General features: G+C 36.2%; 1 long non-coding RNA gene across 1 annotated transcript in view; it reads left to right on the forward strand.

The window, feature by feature from the left end:
- Positions 1-5550: 5550 nt before the first annotated feature.
- LOC123619790 (uncharacterized) overlaps positions 5551-16478 on the forward strand; it is a 58862-nt gene continuing 47934 nt past the window's right edge. The window contains exon 1 of the long non-coding RNA XR_006728472.2: positions 5551-5622. This is a non-coding gene — a long non-coding RNA (uncharacterized LOC123619790). The remainder of the gene's footprint in view (positions 5623-16478) is intronic.

Below are 16478 nucleotides of genomic sequence, written 5' to 3' on the forward strand. Positions count from 1 at the left end.
TATTTGTGCTCTTTTCTCTTCTTGGTGAGCTTGGCCAGAGGTTTGTCAATTTTGTTTACTCTTTCAAAAAACCAGCTCTTGGTTTGATTGATTTTTTCTATTGTTTTTTTAACCTATTTCATTTATTTCCTCCCTGATCTTTATTATTTCCTTCCTTCTGCTGACTTTTGGTTTTGTTTGCTCTTCTTTTTCTAGTCCTTTTAGCTGGTAGGTTAGATTATTTGAGATTGTTCTTTTTTGAGGAAGGCCTGTATCGCTATGAACTTCCTTTATAGGACTGTTTTTGCTGCATCTCATAGATTTTTGTGTGGTTATGTCTTTATTGTCATTTGTCTCAACGTACTTTTTTAATTTCTTCTTTGATTTAATCATTGACCCATTGTTTTGTTTTTTTTGTTTGTTTTTTTTTTTTTTTTTAGTAGCATGTTGTTTAATCTCCATGCTGTGATTTTTTTCCTCCTTTGTTTGTCTGTAGTTGATTTCTAATTTCATGACATTGTGGTCACAAAAGATGCTTGAAATAATTTCTATCTTCTTAAATTTCTTGAGGCTTCTTTTGTGCCTGAGTACATGATCTATCCTAGAAAATGTTCCAAGCGCACTTGAAAAGAATATATATTCTATTTTGGGGGGATATAATGTTCTGAAAATATCAACCAAAGTCTAATTGTTCTATTGTATCATTTAGTTTCTCTTTTGCCTTATTTTCTGTCTGAAAGATCTGTCCAGTGATGTTAATGGGGTGTTAAAGTCTCCTACTATGATTGTGTTCCCATCAGTCTCTCCCTTATATATGTTAGTATTTGCTTTATGTATTTAGGTGTTCCTATATTGGGTGCATATATATTAACGAATGTAACCTCCTTATCTTGTAGTGCTCCTTTAATCATTATATAATGTCCTTCTTTATCTTTCTCTATGGCCTTTGTTTTAAAGTCTATTTTGTCTGACATCAGTATTGCTACTCCTGCTTTCTTGTCATTTCCATTTGCATGGCATACCTTTTTCCATCCTCTCACTCTCAATCTATGTGTGTCCTTCTCCCTAAAGTGGGTCTCTTGTACACAGCATATTGTAGGTTATTGTTTTATTATCCAATCTGCCACTCTGTGTCTTTTGATTGGAGCATTTAGTCCATTGACATTTATGGTAATTATTGATAGATGTGTGTTTATTGCTATTTTGAAGTTAGTTTTGCAGTTGAGTTGGTGTTTCCTCTTTGTTCCTTTCTTTTTCTTTTTGTGGTTTGATAATTTTCCTTCGTATTATCTTGGTTTCTTTTTAGTTTTTGTGACTCTGTTGTAAGCTTTTGGCTTGTGGTTACCTTGTTTTGTACGTATGTTAACCCATTACTATATCTGTTTGTTTTAAACTGATAGAAATATAAGCTCAAACCCATCCTACCAAGAACAAAAACAAAACAAAACAAACAAACAAACAAAAGAAAAAAGAAAAGAAAGAAAAACACTATATTTTCTTGTTCCCCTCACCCACCCTTAATGATTTAGATGTCTTCTTTTACAATTTCATGTTTATTCTTTTGTAATTCATGGTAGTTATCACTTTTCCAATTATGATTTTCTCCTTTCTGTACCATCCTGCTTCTTTTCTATTTAGAGCAGACTTTTCAATATTTCTTTTAGCATGGGTTTAGTGTTGCTAAATTTCTTTTAGATTTGCTTATTTGTGAAGTTCTTTATCTCTCCTTCTATTCTAAAGGATAGCCTTGCTGGATAAAGTATCCTAGGTTGCATACTTTTCTCATTTAGGACTTTGAATATATCTTGCTACTCCCTTCTGGCCTGCAGTGTTTGTGTAAAGAAATCAAGTGAAAGCCTTATGGGGGTTCCCTTGTAACTAATTCTTTGTTTTTCTCTTTCTGCCTTTAGAATCATTTCTTTATCCTTAATCCTGGCCATCCTGATTATAATATGTCTCAGTGTGAGCCTTTTTGAGATCCTATGTGCTTCCTGTACTTGGATATCTGATTCCTTCTTTAGGTTTGGAAAGTTTTCAGTCATGATTTCTCCAAATACCTTTCAATCCCCTTTGTTCTTTCTTCTCCTTCTGGGCCCCCTATTATGCATAGGTTGGCATGCTTTATATTATCCCATAGGCCCCTTATGTTGTTTTCATTGGTTTTTCTCTCAGCTGTTCTGATTGGGTGACTTCTGTTTTCTTGTCTTCTAAGTCATTTATTCATTCCTCTAGATTATCTAGCCTACTTTTTACAGCCTTTAGCTCAGCTCTTATCTCAGCAAATGAGTTTTCCAATTTTAATTGGCTCCTCTTTGTACTTTGTTTCCTTTTTGACATATTCTCTGTCTCTATTCACAATTTCTTTTAGTTCCTTCAGTACTTTGATCACTACTTTTTGAAATTGTGATATAGTAGACTTTCTTTTTTTTTTTTTTAACATTTTTATTGATTTATAATCATTTTACAATGTTGTGTCAAATTCCAGTGTAGAGCACAATTTTTAGTTATACATGACCATATATTTATTCATTGTCACATTTTTTCTTCTGTGAGCTACCATAAGATCTTGTGTATATTTCCCTGTGCTATACAGTATAATCTTGTTTATCTATTCTACAATTTTGAAATCCCGTCTATCCCTTCCCACCCTCTGCCCCCTTAGCAACCACAAGTTTGTATTCTATGTCTATGAGTCTATTTCTGCTTTGTATTTATGCTTGTTTGTTTGTTTGTTTGTTTTTGTTTTTTAGATTCCACCTATGAGCTATCTCATATGGTATTTTTCTTTCTCTTTTTGGCTTACTTAGAATGACATTCTCCAGGAGCACCCATGTTGCTTCAAATGGCGTTATGTTATCGGTTTTTATGGCTGAGCAGTATTCCATTGTATAAATATACCACATCTTCTTTAACCAGTCATCTGTTGATGGACATTTAGGCTGTTTCCATGTCTTGGCTATTGTAAATAGTGCTGCTATGAACATTGGGGTGCAGGTGTCATCCTGAAGTAGGGTCTAGTAGACTTTCGAGTTCTGTTTCATTGATCATTCTTTCAGGGAATTTCTCTAGTCCTTTTAATTGGGAGTGGTTCCTCTGCTTCTTCATTTTACTTATATCTCTCTGGCACTATGGATTATGGAGTATAAGATATCTACTGTGGTCCTGAAGGGGTTTGTTTGTGTGTTTATTTATTTATTTATTTATCTATCTATCCAAAGTGGGTGTGGAAATAAAACTAAAAAAAAGTTTTAAAGAAAAAAAAAATTGGAAACAGAGTACAACCAATAACAGAAGAACAAAATGAAGAGAAATAAAAATCAAGTTGAGACAAATTTTTAAAAAATAAAAAAAAGATTTGAAAACAGTGTAATCATTAACAGAAGAACAAAGCAAAGAAGTAAAAATCAAATTGAGACAAATTTTTTAAAATTTAAAAGAAGAAAAAAGATTTGAAAATAGAGTATAATTAACAGAACAAAACAAAGAGAAATAAAAATCAATTTGAGACAAATTTTAAAAATTTTAAAGAAAATTTTAAAAGGGATTAAAAAATAAAAAACCAAAAGATTAAAAAATAAAAATTAATAAAGGACAAGAAAAAAGAAAAGAAAAAAAAGGTGGTTGTGTTCCCATGGAGATTGTACTCTTAATAATTTTGTAGATATCCTTCTTAAGTATGGGTGGTTACCAAGTCTTCCTTCCAGGCCTTTTGTCGGTTATCCCTTTGGTTGGGGGTGTGGCCTGTGTTCTGGTGGCCAGAGGCCTGCCCTGGCTTTTGAGCGGGGCCTCCTTTTTGTTCTGTTCTTGCTCTGCTGTGCAAATTCCGATAGCTGGTTCCAGAGGCCCTCCCGACTTGCCCTCATCTGTGCTGCTCCCAGGGCCGGTAGGCAGCCGGTTGCCGCTCCTCCCAAGGCGGGACCTGCGCATGTGCAAGGTAAACGGGCAGGTCACGCCCCCAAACAACACCACTTCCTGGTGCCCTGCTCCTGCAAGGTAGGCAGGCGGGTAGAACCCTCCAAGAACGTAGCGTTCCTGAGCCAAGCTCATGCACAGAAGACGGGCGGGTTGCGCCCTCTAACAACGCTGTGTCTGGGTACCAAGCTCATGCATGGTAGGTAAGCGGTTTGCTCCCCCGTTCAGTGCTGCTCCCCCGGTGGTGCAGGGTCTGCACTCGGTAGGCCCTCTCAGAGAAAATGGCCGCACCAGCCCTCACCCCTGCTCTGTGCCAGAACTCCGCTCTCAGTTCGTTTGTCTTAGAGGGGAGTTCACAGAGGCACCGGTGCAGAAGGTTCCCCTCTGCCTGGGGCCGTAAAAGAATCTCAGTCCTGCTTATGGGGTTGCAGAGCCCCTAGGTTTCCACCCGCCTTCGCCTGGGAGCAGGACACCTGAGAATATGGTGGCTGTGGCTGAGCCCTGCCTCTCTTCTCCCAAGAACACCACCAGTAAAGGTGGGGCGGGTCTGCTGAGACAAAGGCTATGGCACCCTTCCCCCCAGGGCACTCTAGCAGTGTTGCTTTGCTTTTTTTTTTTTTTTTTTTTTGTATTTTATGGAGGCCAAGGCTGTTCTGATCTGTCCCCTGAGGTTTCCTCTGTACAGCTGGCCCGAGTCCTCTGCCCAGCTCAGGCAGCCTGTCCTGTCCCACCCCTGCCAGTTCACGTCTAGGACTGGGGGTTGCACGGACCCTTTGTGCCCCTTTAACTTAGTTCTGTCGGTCAAGGGCTATTCCTTACAGATCTGAGCCTCGGAGGTTCCCGCTCGTCCTGCTGACCTCTCCTTGGAGAGGGGAAGACCCAGCCTATGAGCACTATTCCTCCTTTGCCGCTCCCTCCCTGTGGGACCAGCCCTGCACTATTTTCCTTTTTCTTCTTTTTTATTTTTCTCCTACCAGATTTGTGGCAGATTTTGTCTTTTGAAGAGGGTGATGTTCTGTCAGAGTTCAGCAGGTGTTCTGAGTGGATGGGTGGGTCCGTGGCTGTCACTCCTGGTTTATTGGTGGGAAAGGGTGAGCTACGAGCATCCTTCTACTCCGCCATCTTGGCCCTTCTCCCTGTGTGAAAGTATTTTTAATAAGGGGAAACAATAATTTTAAAAACCCTAAAATTTAGGTACTGGATTTATTTTTGGTGTGGTGGGAAGAAAGTGAATACAGGAAGGTAAATGGGCAGTTATAATCCCCTGAGTTTCCATAATCAGAATAGCATTTTGTCATATTTGCTTCAGATCAATGTTTAAAAATTTAAAAATTTTGTTATTATTTTTCTTTTTACCCTTTGACCTTTAAAAATACCTATAAAAGTCCCATGGTGTCCTCTCTTCTGTCCCATTTTCCTCCCATGCTCCTAGAAGAAAGTATTATAAAGAATTTGGTATCTACTTAATCCATGCTAAATTAGTCCGTACAGTAATTTATTTATTTTAATGTCTATGAGTATTCTATTATATAATTGCACCACAATGTATATATCTAATTTCCCGCTGACAGGATTTTAGCTTTTTTCTGATTATCCTACTAGAAGCAATGTTTGAATGAACATCCTAGTCCATGTTTCATTGTGCATTTATTTTTCAGGGTTTAGACGTGGAGTTGCTGGGTCACAGGATATGCTCATTTTCAGCTATGCTAGATAGCAGGAGCTTCTTATGTGAGTCAATTGATTTACTCTTACCACATATGTAGCCTTAAACAATATGTAATATTGCTTATTGTGTTCCAATTTCTAGGACTGTGTAGCAAATAACGCCAAAATACAGTGACACAAAACATCTATTTATTATGTGCACAGATTCTGGGCAAGGCATAGAGGTGTCTGGGGCCTCAGCTGGAAGGCTCAAAGGCTTGGAGTGGAATCATTCAAAGGCTAGTTCACTCACATGTCTGGTGGTTGATGCTGGCTCTTAGCTGACTCCCTAGCTGGGATGTTGGCCAGAACATCTTGAAACCTCTTCTTGTCGCCTGGGCTAAATCATGACATGGTGGCTGGGTTCCAAGGGTAAGCAGAGAGGGAGAGAGACTGAGGAGAGAGAATGAACCAGGCAGAAACTGTATAATCTTTTAAGGCCTACTCTTGGAAGTAATGCAGTTACTTTGACTGCATCCTATTCATTAGAAACAAGTCACAAAGGCTGACCCATATTCATGGGGTAGGAACAGAGACTTCTGTGTCTCTGTGGAGTGGTGTCAAAGTTGCACTGTAATAAAAGCATATGGGATGAGATATCTTTGGTGCAGCCATCTTTGGAAATAAAATTTGCTACATTGTATTTCTGTTTTTCTTTTTTTGTAGTAAAATTTTTTTCTGATTGTAAAAGTAATACCAATAATAGCAAAAATATTCAGAAAAATGCAGAAAAGTATAAAGAAGAAAATAAGTCTACTAATTATCATTCAGAAACAAGCCAGAGTTGACATTTTTTTATGCATGCACATATTTAAAAAAATAGAAATCAGATCATAGTATACATACTGCTTCTTCATTTAGCAAAATATCATTGCCTTTTTTCAGTGTCGATCAATGATTTACACCATCATTAAAAAAAATAATGATACCTTTCATTGTATAAATATATTGTCTTGATTTACCCAATCCCCTCTTTATGGACACTAAGGTCATTTCTAAATTTTCACTGTTTTGTCTGTCGTTAAAATTTACATAAATGGTATTATACTGAATGAAATATTCAGTATTGCTTTTATCTACTAAAATGATGTCTTCAGGGTTTGGGGGCATAGCTCAGTGGTAGAATGTGTGCTTAGTATGCATGGGGTCCTGGGTTCAATCCACAGTACCTCCACTGAAAACAAAACAAAACAAAAACCTAATCCCCCTTGAAAACAAACAAACAAAAAAACCAAAAAAAGCAAAGCAAAGCAAAAAAAAAAAAAAAAAAAAAAAATCAAGCAAAACCCCCCAGAAAGACAAAAAGAAGAAAAAAATGATGTTTTCAAGAGTTAAGTATATATAGTAATTACTTGTTTTAATTTCTATGACTATGCTGTTACACAGTTGTATCACAATTTATGCATCTGATTTCCTGCTGATGAACTTTTAGAGTTTTCCCAATTACGGTACTACAGATGGTGTTACATGAACATTCTGTTACATGTCTCATTGTATGTGTATTTTTCAGGGTTTTTACTGAGTTATGGTGTTGCTGGATCATGGTGGGGGGCTTCTCATTTTCAGCCAAACTAGAGAGCAAGAACTGATTATTTTAGTCAATTGATTTATTGGCATTGCCTTCACTGAGCCCCCAGACTACTGTTGGATGGGTCTCTGAGGTTTCTTAGCAAGGAATGGCATTTATTAGAGAGTCAGTGTGCCACTTCAATTCTAAATGCATGCTCATGGACAGTGGGATGACTAGAATGAATAATTTATAAACACCTCCAAGAATCAGAGTAGGCAGATTTTAATAGCATTTTTGTGATATAGTACTTCCATGTTGTGTTTGAAAATAATTTTAAAATCTCAGAAATATGAAAGTGTCATGCCCTTTTCACTTATTCAAGAAATTTCCACTAACTAACAGAATTAAACAACAACACTTTTATGTACCTTTGGCATAAAATCACTAAAACTAGTCTAAATAAACCTCAGAAACAGATGGTGTGAATTCTCAAACACGAGTGACTTTATATTGGAATGGAAGCAGATAGTCATAACTTGTTTGGCTACCAAGACTTTTCCTGTTTTTTTTTGGTTCCTTTTGAATAACTTTGCTGAGTTTGCTTGCGAATGGGGACCTTCATCAAAGTTAGTTCCTACGATCAGATTATATAAGGTCCTATCCTGTGTTCCCAATGGTAGTTTTGTCTATAAACCTCAGTACATATTTAAATGGACATTAAAGAATGGTATTTATCTGCCTTCAGATGGCTTAGTGTTTTAATTTTCAGACAAGTTGGCATTATTTCTCTTCTATTCTGATCATGTTCTGTACTAAGCAGCTGCACAAGATACAATTTTAAAATGAAGTCTTTGTCACACAGTCTAGTGCCAGTTAAGATTTTGTTTTATATATGTTACAATTCCTTTCTTGAACCACAGCTTAAGGTAAACCAAAGTCCCACGCCTTATTTCTGCTTGTGTCCTTATTTTAAAAGAAAAGGAACAAAATTTCTTTTAGATTGCAGTTTCTATTTTGAGTGGAAATATTTTCACGGTTTTGTCCCAGCCCTGAGGAAGAAACCAGGTCACCTCTAGTTAAGGGCTCTTGGCTAGCCAAGTGAATCCTCTCAGAGTTTGGGTCCCTGGCATGCATGAGTGGGCCACTAGAATCTTTATGAGCAGCTAGCTTCTGGGAGTGAAATAGAGCTGCTGAGAAAATGTGAAACAAAATTCCAATATGGAAAATTACCCCACAAAGAAGTGACTTGTAGCTTAAGATATGATGTCACCACCCGATTTACCATAATTGCATTTGTGATTGACCCTATATAAGGATCCTCTTCTATGTTTTTAAGGGTTCTGCTCTCTCCCTCTCATTTTAAAATTTATTTTTATTTTTTATTAATTTATTTTTTTAGTGGAGTTACTGGGGATTGAACCCAGGACGTTGCACATGTGCTCTAACACTAAGCTATACACTGCCCCCTCTCTCTTTTTTTTTTTTTTTTAAAAAGAACAGCGCTTCCTACTTTATAAACAATGATTACAAATAAAAATGATTGATGATCATAAACTATAAAAGCAACCATGAAGAATGACATCTAGGAAACTTTGCTGCATATTCTCAAAATTTGTGTCTGAGTCATTTGGGAATGACTCATAAAAGCAAATTTCCTCAACAATAATGATAAAGACCGATCTTGAGGAAATCAAAATAAATAAACAAAAACTTCTCTTTTTTCACAGGAAAAATTTTCATTGTGAAATGTGCATAACATAAAATTTTCCATCGTAAGCATTTTTAAGTACACAGTTCTGTGGTATTAAGTACATTCTACATTGTTTTGCAGCTCTCACCATCATCCATCTCCAGAACTTTTTCATCTTGCAAAACTGAAACTCTATTGATTAAACAGTAACTCCTCACTCCTCACATCTCCAGCCCCTGGCAATCACCATTCTACTTTCTGTCTCTATGAATTTGACTACTCTAGGTGCTTCATATAAGTAGAATCATACAATATTTGCCTTTGTTGACTGGCTTATTTCATTTAGCATAATGTCCTCAAAATTCATCCATGTTGTAGTTTCAGAATATCCTTCCTTTTAATGAATGGTATTCCACTGTATGTAGAGACCACATTTGCTTATCTATCAATGGACATGTGAGTTACTTCTATCTTTTGACCATTGTAAATAATGCTGCTGTGAACATGGGGTACAAATACCTGTTGGAGTTCCTGCTTGCAGATCTTTTGTGTATGTACCCAAAGCGGAATTGCATATGCTGGTTTGTATGGTATTTCTATGTTTAATTTTTTGAGGAATCTCCATACTGTTTTCCATAGTTACTGCATCACTTTATATTCCTAACAACAGTACACAAAGGTTCTAATTTCTCCACATCCTTGCCAATACCTATTTTCTCTGTGTGTGTCTTTGTGTTTTAATAATGGTGAGTCTAATGAGTGTGAAGAGTCATGGAAATATTTAATGGCAACACATGTATAGATAAATTATCCTCTTGAAAGACATTTAGTTTTTCCCCTGTGGAAACAAAGCTATGACCAATAAAATCTTTGTGTGTACATCTTTGTGATTGTGGTTGACTGTCAGCTGGTATTATATTACCAAAAGTTGAAGTACTGGATTAAAGGTGTATACATTTACAGTGTTTGCTGCCATTTATACTCTGAGAGTTTCTAATCCCCACACACTAAACAAGACCAGATATTACTAGAAATTTTTTTTGACTTTGCCAATATGATGGTCAATAAGTGACATCTCATTGCTTCTATTATATTCTTCAGTTTCTAGTGAGAGTTAATATCTTTTCATCTTTTTACTTCAGCCTTCAATGAAATGGATTGAAAATTACTGGTAAGTTGTTTCCCAAGGAAAACTGGTGTTCTGTTACCAAAATAAGGATGAATATATGTTACATTGGCAACAACAACATAGTTTTATAGTTTTAATTTTCACAGTTTAACATTTGATTCATCTAGAATTTTTTTCCCTTTCTTTAATTGAAGTACAGTCAATTTCAGTGTATCAATTTCTTGTGCATAGCGCAATGTCCCAGTCATGCATGTACATACATGTATTCATTTTCATATAGAATTAATTTTTACAGCTTTATTTTTTTCAAGTGGTTAGCTAGTTGTCCCAACATTATTTACAGAGTAGTTCCTCTTTTCCCCACTGATTTCAAATGCCATCTTTTTAAATTTTAAATTCTACAGACTTGACTCTTTTGGAGTATGTATTTTGTCCTATTCATTTGTATGCCAGTTCTTGTGCTAGTACTGCAATGTTTTAATTAGTATAGCTTTATAATATATTTCAATTGCTGATTGTACATGCCTGCTTGTTTTTCTCTTTTTTTCCCCCAGAAATTTCTCACTAGTCTTACATGTTTATTCTTCTAGAGAAGTAATTCTCAACCTTGGGAGCACATCATAATCACTCAAGGAGTTCTAATAAACACTTTGTTCCACTCCCAGTGATCCTGTTTTAATTGCTCTGGGGTAAAGTCTGGGAACAGAGAATTGTAAAGGCTCTCCCGATGATTCTAATGTGGAGCCAAAGCTGAGTACCACTTTACAAGATGAAATTTAAGATGAGTTTGTTTCATTTTCTGTTATGGTTTTGGTCTGTATTGTACTGAATTATAGATTAATTTAGAGATAATTGACATCTTTATAATGGTATGTTTTTCTGTTTGATTCAGTGACAGTTCTTTGGTTGGAAAAAAAAATCAGAAACAGATTTTGGCTGACTTAAAGAAAAAGGTAAAATAAAGGAATTTCTGAAAGGATTTAGAGTAGCTCCCAGATGTGAAGGAGAACTGAAGAACTAGGTTTGGGAATGAAAAGAACCAGGGCAGTTACTGGGCTCTGCAGCTCCATTCACATTCCTCAGCTCTGCCAGCTTTCCATCTTTGAGGCATTTTGCTTAAATTGCAGATTTTGGCACAGAATTCAATGATCCTCATGGGGGTAACTTGTTTATCCCTTGGCTGGAGAAGGGCAGGACTTTTGGGTGACAGGCCTGCACACAGTGGGGCAGGAAGCCCAGAGACAGGGAAGCAGTAGCTGTTCCAGAAACCGAGGGCTAGATGTTGAGGGGACAAAGGCAGTAACAGTGACAACAAGGATGACAAAAATAGATGTGCAGTACACCAGTATGAGCAAGGCGTTTCTCTTCATTTGTATCTTCTTCAATGTTCCTCAGTGCTTTATAGGTTTCTCATTTAATTTGCACATTACTTATTTTGCTTATTTCTAAGTGTTTTATGCATTTTGTTTCCGTTGTGAATAGCATCTTTTTGTCGTTAAAAAAACTGGTATTATCAACATATAAGGAAGTTTAGTGATTAAGAAAATTTCAGCTTTACTGAGGTATAATCGAGAAAGCTTTGTGTTTTTATGTTAATCTGACCACCCAGTAGAACTTTCTAATGGTTATAATATCTTTGCATTTCAACCTGTCATATCTTTCAGATCTATAGCAACATTTTCAGAAAATGATAATTTTGTCTCTTTGTTTCCAACATTTTACACCTCTTTTTTCCCATTTCTGATTGTTTTGGCTTCTACCAGATTAAATAATAGACCACCATGTCTTTTTTCATTATCTTCATGGAAATGATTCTTATATTTTATTATTAAGTGTCACACTATTTTAAATATATGATTTGCCATTTTTAAAACATCCTTGTATCACTATTTTATAAACTTTGTTTTTAAATTGGCAATTGATGTGGAATTTTTTTAATGCCTTTTTGGAATCTCTTGAGATGATGTAATTTTTCACCTTTAAAAATATGATGATGAATTTTATTAGTACAATTCTTATGTTGAACCATCTTTACATTTTTTAAAATAAACACTAGTTGGTCTGGTATACTTTTCCATTAATCTAATGCTGCAGTCTACTTGGTAATATCATACATAAGATGTTTGCATCAATATTTATACTTAAGGTGTTTTTGAGATTGTTTTGTGATTTTCCTCCTATCTTTGTTTTCAGTATTACGCTGGCTGTCAAAAATATTTGGAGAACTTTCATTCTTTCACTATGCTCTGGAACGGTTTAAGTAGCACAGATAGGAATTATCTTTTGATGATTTCAAGGAATTTACACGTGAAATCATCTGGAGCTTTTTAAAGTGCTTTATCAAGGTTCTCCATTCCATGATTATTCACTGGAATAAAATGTATTAACTCATATATTCCTAGAAAATTCTTATTTGCCTTTAGGTTTTATATATAATAATGTTAAATGAAGTATCCACAAATATTTTTAATTTCCTTTGTGCCTGTGCCTTTTTTTCCTTATTGTCTTCCTAACCTTGTGTATTCAGGATGAATCTAACTTAAATGTTGCCAGTATGTCTTGCTGAAGGACTTTATTGGTGGATCCTTTATGAGTGGGATTTCTTGTAGGGTTGTTTAAAAATCTTGCTATACACCATTCCCCATCTTAATTTAGAAAAATAACATGTGGTGTCTCAGAAAATGTTGCTTTTAAAATTTGTCAATAATTTTTAATATTTATAAAAATGAGGTGTAAATATTCCTGACCAGTATTAAACCATGTAAGATAGGAGTTGTGGCAACTAGTTTGCTTGCCTCTTTGTGATTTCAAGGTTGACACAATTGGGGAACAAAGCTGATCTGATAAGTGAGGCCTCATGTTAAAAATTCCCACTTTAGATTCAGGAAAAGGCTTCACCTGCCTTGTTCTAGTGGTGTAAAAACAAACCTTTAAAAAAATTTTTTATTGAAGTATAGTTGATTTACAGTATTATGTTAGTTTTAGATGTACAACATAGTGATTCAATATTTTAATAGATTATATACCATTTAAACTTATTATAAAATATTGGCTATATTCCCTCTGCTGTATGATATATCCTTGTAACTCATTTATTTTATACATAGTAGTTTGTACCTCTTAATGGCCTAACCCTATCAAATCATTTTTTTAATTGTAATTTTTATTGAGATCATGTATATTCATATGCAGTTGTAAGAAATAATACAGAGTGATCCTGTGACTTTGTACAGTTTCCCCAATGGTAATATTTTGTAAAACTATTGTATAATGTCACAACCAGCATGTTGACATTAACCCACCAGTCCACCAGTCTTGTTACATTTTCCCAGTTTTACTTGTACTCACTTGTGTGTGTGTATTTGGTTTTATGCAATTTTATCACGTGCATAGGTTTGCATATCCACCATCACAGTCAAGATATAGAACAGTTCCAAGGATGACTCATGCTGCCCTTTTAAAACCACACCTACCTTCCTCTTCCTCCCTTCCTGTCAACCAGTTACTTATCTGTCCTCCATTTCTAAAATCTTGTTACTTCAAATGTTACACAAATAGAATCATATAGTATATAACACTTTGGGATTTACTTTTTTTGCTAAGTGTAATTCCCTGGAGATTTGTCCTAGCCGTTGCATGTACCAATAGTTCCACTTTATTGCTGAGTAGTATTCCATGGTATTATGTGATTCCAGTTTTTGACAAAACCTTACTAACTGAGACTGGAGACCAAGCATTGAGTGGAGATTGCCTTAGGATAAGAGCTTGCCAGTTCAATGACTTTAGTTTGCAACCAGAATTTTGAGAATACAGTGATATACACATCTCACTCAATTTCAAGAAACTAAGAAACTGCTCAGCAAATGTGCTTTATTTTGTGTTGAGACTCCAGTTGCAACTATCTGGGTTCCTGGAAAACCCGGTTGTTGGATGGAAAAGGAATCATCAGGCTAAATCCATGGCAGAAGACCCTAGTCTAGTTTGATATGGTGTCTTGGTTCATTGTCTAACAGGAAAAGGAGAGGTCTCAATTCCAAATGTCAGAACCTTCCAGATGGTCTTGATCCCATTTCAGAGAAGGAATTTTGTTCCAGCAGAGTTTGAGTGACTTGCCCAACGTCAGTCAGCTGTTTTTTCTTGGGCCAATGCTATGAACAGTCTCTGGCTGCTTGAATGAATGGCTGTCTTACATTTTGTTTTGCAAATGGAGTCCAGCTGGAAACAATCTTGGGACAGGAATCTGATGTCATGTTCCCATCCCTGGCATGGTCACTGACCATACAGGGGTGGAGTACTCTGTGTTTTAACCAGCACAGCTCACATGCCCACCTCTGATTTGGGAGTACAGTAAGTTCCCAGAGAAGGTGGAGAGCATAAGTAAGGCCAGCAAAGACCATAAACAGTGTGTGTATTAATCAACATAAGTAAAGGTTTGGCTGTGGTCCAGGGTAAATATTTTGGGTGATATGCACACTTGATTTTCAGATGGGAATATTGTAGTTAGCATTATAGATACGAAAGCCATGAACTACAGAGAGGCTGCCTGGCTGCTCAGATGGAGCCTCACAGCGGACAGTACATTCTTGGGGCCTTCAGTCCCAGCCTCACTTCCTTCACTACACACTTTGCTTATCAACTCAAGGGGACAACAAACACTCATCCAAGGCTACTGTGCAAACCAGTTAGCTCATAATAAAAGAAATAAACCTTCCATCACCACACCAGTTGTCAGGAGGACAAATGATTCATCAGACTGTTGTATGGTGAGCAGAGAATCAAGGAATCAAAGGGTAGGGAGGTGGCCCCAGTGATGCTCAATGAATTTTCTTTGCTTCTCAAAGGACACAAATTGCTAGCAAGTAGCATCCCAGTCTCTCTCTCTGCAGGATCTCTGGCCTCAACGCAGTATTGTTTTAATACTGGCCACCCATCTCCTGCTCTGTGAGCTCTGCTTTTGTAGATGCCATGCTGATATCATCCTTTTGTCAACAACTTGATTAGGTGAAGGCTTAATTTCACAAAAGCTTCGGAAGCAATATAATCCAGATTTCCCTTCTGAAGACTGTTCTCACTATATAACATTAGCAATCATTTACTGGCTGCTTACTGGATACCAGCACTTTTTTGTTTCTAAGGCTATATTAAATTTTTTAATTGAAAATATTAAATATAATTTTCATTTTGGACAAAGAAGTAAGTGTGCATATTTTAAGAAGTTAATTATTCTTTGGGCTTTAGTATCAGAATAGTCTGTTTTCTTCCTTCCCCACCCCCTGTTTCTATACCCAAGATGAAAACAGAATGAGCTAAAATTACAATACTTAGGAATAATGAGTTGACAGTCTTTTCTATTCATAAATATACCTTTCTTTCTTTCTTTTTTTTACAAAAATAGATTTTGTTATATATCCTATTTTGTAAACCACTTAAAAATTTTAATAGTAATCCATGCTACAGGTTATCTAAATTTAAGTTACTTCAAAATTGTCTATAATCAATTGAAAGTCAGGCTAAAACTGTCTTCTTAATCCAGATTTCATGATTGTTTTTTCTTTTATTACTTTTTATAAACTTTTGGTCTTTTCATAGAGAAGAAAATAATGTGTTATTCATTGGCGTTATGTTCCTTCAGAATTCCCAGTCTGGTTGTTGGTTTCTGGGAAAGCTTTCAGAATCTTTTGGGGCCACAGTAATCTCTGCTTTATAGGGGAGCCAGGAAGCCCTATCAGGTGGAGAGAATAGCAGAGTGAGTGGTAGCTGTTCTGCTGCAAGCTGCCCCTGCTTTGCTTTTCCCTTTCCATTTACTTCTAATATCATTATGCTCATGATTCAGACTATAGACCAGACATTGGACATTTGTTCAAAACAAGGGAAAAAAGAAAGAGGTGAGTGGGAATTGTGAGCAAACAGCTCATCTATCAGAGGTGAGAGAAAGGCAGTTTTTTTTTTAAATGAAATTTGAGTCTGCAAAGGTAGTTATAACCTTGTTCCATTTTGTTTAATGGATTTTTTTTTCACATAGACAAACCATGTCCCAATTATGCTTTTGAGAGGGCAGAGGCTCTGTCTTATTCATCCCTTTGATCCCCATGTCACCCAGTTCCATGTCTTTTACTTAGTAAAAACTCAGTAAACATTTGTTGTTGTTTGTGATGGTAATCATGATAACAGGGTACATGCACTATGCAGTATGGAATCTTGAAAAAAGCAGATTTGGATAATTCACAGATGATGTGATTGTCTACAAAGAAAGCTCAAGAGAGCTGACAGACATTTATTGGCATTGATCAGAAAATACAGCCAGGTTGCTGGATTTATGTATGAGTCAGTTGATTTTATATAGAGTTGTAGTGGGCTGAATGGTGGTTCCCAAAAGATGTGTCCACATCCTAATCCCCCAAACCTGTAAATATTACCTTATACAGTAAAAAAGTATTACCTCATTTGGTAAAAGACGTGATTAAGTTAAGAATTTTGAGTGGAGAAGTTTTATCTTGGGTTATCCAGGTCAGCCTTAAATTTAATGACAAGAGGGAAGAAGAGGGAGAGTA

This window comes from Camelus bactrianus, chromosome 8 (genome assembly GCF_048773025.1).
Source record: "Camelus bactrianus isolate YW-2024 breed Bactrian camel chromosome 8, ASM4877302v1, whole genome shotgun sequence".
NCBI classification, from domain to species: Eukaryota; Metazoa; Chordata; class Mammalia; order Artiodactyla; family Camelidae; genus Camelus; species Camelus bactrianus.